Raw genomic sequence first — 7212 nt, 5'->3', positions numbered from 1 at the left:
TATATATATATATATATATATATATATATATATATATATATATATATATATATATATATATATACACATAGGCTTAGAAAGTTTCCTCAATATAGCAGAAACGCGACATCACGCAACGGATGTTGAGCTCATTTATTAAGCGAGAAGGCTTATCTTACTAGAAGAATTGTCGCAGAATTTGAAGTTATGCGAAAGTTCTCGTTTCTAATTAATAACGAGTGACTCGACTTTGCCTACGTGTAACCTCACAATTATCCGCGGTAATTTAGCTTTCTAGAACGCACAAGGCACGCTTGGATATTCGTGCGCGAATCAATCGAATGATCAATCCGGTAATTGCGAAATAACGCGATAAAATCACTCCACACGCAATCACATATCTCTGACGGTGCATTTTTACTGCGTACACTTAAAAAAGTGGTCTTACGGTCGTAGCGAAAATTATCTAGATACGAGAGGTTAGCTAAGACGGGTAAATAACCAGTAAACACTGCGATTATTATTAGCAAATGTTTTTATCAGTGCAGCCTCGCGAACGCAGCGCGCTACGCTTTGCGTTCACAGGCCGTTGCGTAAAAAGCGTATCTTGGCCTTATACAGGGTGTCCCAGGCCTTGTGGAAACGTAGGACGGATCGAGGTGAACGTGCTGTTTTGCAATAATTCTCAATAAATCTTGAGATATTAATTGAAAAAGATTAGTGAATGATCACGCGCGATATGGTAGATGAGTTGTATATTCCTTGTATAGCTGTATACTTGGTGCCGTTGTATACTTATAAGTCAAACTGAACAAAAAAGGTCCTTTACTATTTTGCAAATGATCACATGGATTTTTAGATATTAATTAACCCTTTAAGGCACATAATTTATGGAACATTCTAGTTACTTTTTTTTAGTGAAATATTGTCAAAAACACTGTAAATAGCACATTTATAAGGTTTCAACTGCTCGATCCTAAGTGGTCCCTATTGGTACCAGTGATGCCTAAAGGGTTAAAGAAGATTTGTGCATTATCGCGCACAATTGTGTACACTGAGAAGAAAATTTACTAAATTTCAAAAAACGTTTGTTTGCATAATACTGTGAAGATATTTGTTTAAATTAAGTAATTATTTTCTAAAATTAAAGAAACAAATTTATATTTAAAACTTCTTTATTTAATTTTATAAAATAATTACTTAATTTAAACAAATATCTTCACAGTACTATCCAAACAAACGTTTTTTGAAATTTAATAAATTTTTTTCTTAGCGTAACAATTTTCTATCATTAATAATAAAAAATCTACATAATTATTTGCAAAACGATAAAAGGCTTTTTTGTCCAATTTGACGTAATGTACAAGCAGACGTCACCACCACATCTCATCTACCACATCGCGCATGATCATTCACCAATCTTCTTTAACTAATATCTCGACTATTATTGCGAATATTGCAGAACGCGACATAGGATTTTTATGTTCTCTTCAATCCGTTCTACGTTTCCGTAAAATTGTAGAGTAGAGTCTACAATCCTGTGTAACGCGATTCAATATGCCGATTGATCGATATTTACTAGTGGCCCGCGGCGTTAATTAGCCGACATCACGTAGAACAATCGCGTGAGACGAAACCTCCTGCGTGCATTTTCAGATGCGTCGTGTGCGCGTTTATTGGCAGGACGTGATCCGCGTTGCAAAACAAAAACCGACGAAACTTTAATCGAAATGAATCTGACGGCGTGCATCAGCAAGCGGGGACAGTTACAACGGCGAATAACAATAGCACGGGGTGCTGTGCCGCGTCGCCGGTTGTTCTCTTTCGTGTGTCCACATCCTGGCGGTGTGTGTAGCCCGGCCACGATTTTGCGCGCACGTAAATCAGGATTAAAGCGCGCGACGTTGAATTATCATCAGCTGCCGGGCCGCCCGGCACGCGAACAGCGCGAATGTCGCGAAAGCAACCCGCGTAGACTAAATTCTACACGAAATTTTGCGGATGACGTGGTTTAACGGATTGTCGCCTATCGATCGGCGGTCAAAACTTTATTATTTATACCGCCCGGTCAAAACGACCAGGCACTAACCGACAGGACCGTCTCCCTTCGACAAAATAATCGGCAAATCAGTCATTGTAATCGGCCGTCGTTATGCAAGAACGATCCAGCTTACATGAAGCATATCTCTCGAAGAAAATAAAAGATGGCTATTTAATGCACGATTGAAAAAGTATAGATGGATAGCACTGAGATACAACTAGTAGGAATAACAACTTTTTCAATTAATTTTAGGCGCATCTAAGGCTTGGATCTTTTCTTGTGTAGAAAAACACATGAGAAGATTAACTATTGGGAAAACAAAAACTAAAAAATCATAATTTTGTGAAGTAAATCATTCTTGCAAAATTATAGCCAATTTATCAATCGTCAGAGATATAAAATCATAAATTTCGTTGTGTCAACATGGAGTCTGATTGTGATGAACGAATCAACGCGTTCTGACTGAAGAAAACGAAATTTCTTAGAAACAAATTTGGCTCACGAGAAACTCAGTAATTTTTATGTTCCTCGACCAAAACGCGTTGGCTAATTTATTGAAATCAAATTTCATACGTTAATACAACCGAATTTTTTATGTACATTAAGGAAAAAATATTTAGGAAATAAATATTTATTCGGCAGATAACATATTTACTCACACTAATATACACATTTCTACACTGACAAAACACATTTTTCAAAAGAATATACATACATACTTTCTTAAAACCTTAATTTCTCGTATAAGCGATTGTTTATTCCATTTACATGAAAAAATTAAATCTAAATAAGTTATTTTGGTACCCACCGAATAAACATCTTTTTTATTTTTTTTTTTTCGATACTTTTCTCAGTGTACTAATCAAACTTTGACGTGATCGATTATATAAACATTAGTTGATTCCATCAATCGATTAAATTACTCGTCATTTTATATATAACGATTGATTAATTTCGACTGTTGACTTCCCGATTATTTGAGTCGAGGAAAATTTCCATCGATTAGTGTCTAACACCGCCAACCGGTAGTGATACAGGAGCTGGTGCGAAAAGGGCTCGAAGGCGTCCGTTTAACACCCCGTCGCGAAGTTGCAGGTCGCTGGCGACAGTAAATAAAGATGTTTCCGGGTAACCGAATTATCGTCCCTTCAAACTGTCCACGGAGCATTGCCAACAGTGCGGGCTTCCCGTCGTAAATTAAAGGTCGCGCGGTGCAAACGAATCGTTCAAGATCGACACGCAAGTTTCGCGCGACTTTCGCGATCGCGCACCCGGACGGAACGGTTGGAGAAATCGATGGGAATCGCGCCTCCACCTCTGGACGAGCAGCTAAAGCGCCGAGGAGAAAGAGAAAGCAGGCGTTTCCGTTTGTACCTTCCAAAAGCGCGCCAACTCGAATCCCGTCGCGTCAGCGGCGAAAGAAAGAGGAACTCGAGCCGCGAGAGGAGCGTCGACTTACTTGTTGAATTTGCGTAGCCTCCTCCTCGTTTCCACGTAGAGTCGAGCTCGGGGAGAAGCGTCGAGCTTGCGATTACTCGTACGATTCGGGAAGAAGAGCGACGGGGTTGATTCGACGTCGAGAGAACCCGGCGAGAACAGGACCTTCTTCTCTTTCACTCTCTTTTTTCCTCTATCTATCTACCTCTTTCTCTCTCTCTCTCTCTCTCTTTTTTTCTTTCTCAAGGGGGTGACGCGAAGAACACGGATGACTTTCGAATGCGGAGAAACGCGCGCGATATCGCCAACGCCGGCTGGTGCGCGACTCCCGGGCCTCTGGACCTCCTGGATCGTCGTCGACGACGTTCACGTCCACGTGCCGAACGTCCGAACTCTCGACGAGACGATCCGAGGTGGTGATCGGCCGATGATGAGGATGACGGTACCTGGGGATCGGTCGCTCCGCCTTTAACAGGTGGCACGACGGTGGAGAGTTCCTCACTGTCCAGAGTACTAACGACGTGTGACGTCGACGCCTCGGTGCGACAGGGCTTTTATAGTCGGTCGTACCGTCGACTCGACTCGACCCGTCTCGACTCAACTCGGCCTTCCTGCTTGCCTGCCTGCCGGCCGCCTGCCTGGCTAGAGACTCTTGGCCCTATCAACTGATTTGTCGTTACAACCTTCCACTCCCGCCGCGAGGGGGCCGCCACCCATCCTCGCACCCTTCGCGCCGTTCGTTCCACCGGGAGGGGTGGCTCCCGTAAAGAGTAAATGTGCGATCTCGTTTTATATCGTTGCACGCTCACCCGCACTTCTCGCCCGCGATTACGCGAAGGACCAAATGCCGCTACTCGCAAATAGTTCGGATTCTTGTCTCCTCTTCTTCTTCTCAAGGTGTGAAGGGCTAATTCCGACCAGTCGAGGACGCGTTGCGCGATATTGAAACCTATTATTACGTGGAAAGAGAAATTTGGTCGGGTTAACCAAATTTCTGATGAAATATGTGCAAATCTGAATTCCGTCAGAAGATACTCAAATTCTGCTCAAGTTAACTCAAATGGAATTCTAATAACTTCAACAAGAATTTTCTGATTTGTTCGTATTTCACTAGAAATTTGGTTCATTTAACCAAAGATTTTTTCCATGTACGATTTGACATTAGCTCGGGTCACTTCTGACCAATATGACGAACTACACGCAAGTATGCCACTTTTCTTCTCTCTAAATTTCAAATTGAATAGAGTCTCATTCAAAACGAATGAAATTTGGTTGGGTTAACCAAATTTCTGGTGAAATATGTGCAAATCTGAATTCCGCCAGAAGTTACTCAAATTCTGCTCAAGTTAACTCAAATGGAATTCTAATAACTTCAACAGGAATTTTCTGGTTCATTCATATTTCACTAGAAATTTGGTTTATTTAACCAAAGGTTTTTTCCATGTACGATTTGACATTAGCTCGGGTCACTTCTGACCAATATGACGAACTACACGCGAGTATGCCACTTTTCTTCTCTCTAAATTTCAAATTGAACAGAGTCTCATTCAAAACGAATGAAATTTGGTTGGGTTAACCAAATTTCTGGTGAAATATGTGCAAATCTGAATTCCGCCAGAAGTTACTCAAATTCTGCTCAAGTTAACTCAAATGGAATTCTAATAACTTCAACAAGAATTTTCTGATTTGTTCGTATTTCACTAGAAATTTGGTTCATTTAACCAAAGATTTTTTCCATGTACGATTTGACATTAGCTCGGGTCACTTCTGACCAATATGACGAACTACACGCGAGTATGCCACTTTTCTTCTCTCTAAATTTCAAATTGAACAGAGTCTCATTCAAAACGAATGAAATTTGGTTGGGTTAACCAAATTTCTGGTGAAATATGTGCAAATCTGAATTCCGCCAGAAGTTACTCAAATTCTGCTCAAGTTAACTCAAATGGAATTCTAATAACTTCAACAGGAATTTTCTGGTTCATTCATATTTCACTAGAAATTTGGTTTATTTAACCAAAGGTTTTTTCCATGTACGATTTGACATTAGCTCGGGTCACTTCTGACCAATATGACGAACTACACGCGAGTATGCCACTTTTCTTCTCTCTAAATTTCAAATTGAACAGAGTCTCATTCAAAACGAATGAAATTTGGTTGGGTTAACCAAATTTCTGGTGAAATATGTGCAAATCTGAATTCCGCCAGAAGTTACTCAAATTCTGCTCAAGTTAACTCAAATGGAATTCTAATAACTTCAACAGGAATTTTCTGGTTCATTCATATTTCACTAGAAATTTGGTTTATTTAACCAAAGGTTTTTTCCATGTACGATTTGACATTAGCTCGGGTCACTTCTGACCAATATGACGAACTACACGCGAGTATGCCACTTTTCTTCTCTCTAAATTTCAAATTGAACAGAGTCTCATTCAAAACGAATGAAATTTGGTTGGGTTAACCAAATTTCTGGTGAAATATGTGCAAATCTGAATTCCGCCAGAAGTTACTCAAATTCTGCTCAAGTTAACTCAAATGGAATTCTAATAACTTCAACAAGAATTTTCTGATTTGTTCGTATTTCACTAGAAATTTGGTTCATTTAACCAAAGGTTTTTTCCATGTACGATTTGACATTAGCTCGGGTCACTTCTGACCAATATGACGAACTACACGCGAGTATGCCACTTTTCTTCTCTCTAAATTTCAAATTGAACAGAGTCTCATTCAAAACGAATGAAATTTGGTTGGGTTAACCAAATTTCTGGTGAAATATGTGCAAATCTGAATTCCGCCAGAAGTTACTCAAATTCTGCTCAAGTTAACTCAAATGGAATTCTAATAACTTCAACAGGAATTTTCTGGTTCATTCATATTTCACTAGAAATTTGGTTTATTTAACCAAAGGTTTTTTCCATGTACGATTTGACATTAGCTCGGGTCACTTCTGACCAATATGACGAACTACACGCGAGTATGCCACTTTTCTTCTCTCTAAATTTCAAATTGAACAGAGTCTCATTCAAAACGAATGAAATTTGGTTGGGTTAACCAAATTTCTGGTGAAATATGTGCAAATCTGAATTCCGCCAGAAGTTACTCAAATTCTGCTCAAGTTAACTCAAATGGAATTCTAATAACTTCAACAAGAATTTTCTGATTTGTTCGTATTTCACTAGAAATTTGGTTCATTTAACCAAAGATTTTTTCCATGTACGATTTGACATTAGCTCGAGATTAGCTTGACACTTCCGACGAATATGACAAACTATACGAGTATGCCATTTTTTCTTCCCTCTAAATTTCGAATTAAACAATCTCATTCGAAACGAATGAATTTTCGAAAAGTGACAGTACTTTCACTTGAAGCAATAGTGAAAATACTACCACTCGAAATCGCAACAGGGAATGATACACTCAAGCTTATGTGAACTATATGAGCTATTGAAGCGAAGGTTTTAATCGATTAGAGCGAATATTTTCAAGAGCGAGAGAGTACATCAAATTCACTCTTCAATTTCGAATGAAAATATTTACTGAAAAAGTCAGTCGAATTCGAATGACTCGATGGTCAACCTGACTTTCGAGTAAAATTTCATTTCCGAAAAATTTAGAAAGGAGTTTCCCCGATAACAGCCCTGGAAATATGCTGGGAAGCAACAATAAATAACGCAACAGGTAAATACGCGATTGGCACTTTGTAAATAGAGCGACACAAGAGAGAGAGAGAGAGAGAGAGAGAGAGAGAGAGAGAG

At 39.4% G+C, this 7212-nt stretch overlaps 1 protein-coding gene across 7 annotated transcripts in view; it reads right to left on the bottom strand.

Annotated features, from left to right (window-relative positions):
• LOC116840467 (diuretic hormone 44) overlaps positions 1-7212 on the bottom strand; it is a 64328-nt gene that overhangs the window by 44508 nt on the left and 12608 nt on the right. Inside the window, exon 1 of one of the 7 annotated variants that reach the window (XM_032807214.1) lies at positions 3904-4100. The exons of 5 other annotated variants lie outside the window; for them this stretch is intronic. The gene's annotated coding sequence lies outside the window, so the exon portion shown is untranslated. Of the gene's footprint in view, positions 1-3479; positions 4101-7212 lie in introns of those variants that run through there. One more of the 7 variants, XM_032807211.1, reaches the window with a different exon arrangement.

Source organism: Odontomachus brunneus, unplaced genomic scaffold (genome assembly GCF_010583005.1).
Source record: "Odontomachus brunneus isolate Ranch 3 - 2012 unplaced genomic scaffold, Obru_v1 Obru_scaffold_010, whole genome shotgun sequence".
Taxonomy (NCBI): Eukaryota; Metazoa; Arthropoda; class Insecta; order Hymenoptera; family Formicidae; genus Odontomachus; species Odontomachus brunneus.
The sequence above is the reverse complement of the archived record's forward strand: the minus strand, read 5'-3'. Positions and strand labels throughout refer to the sequence as shown.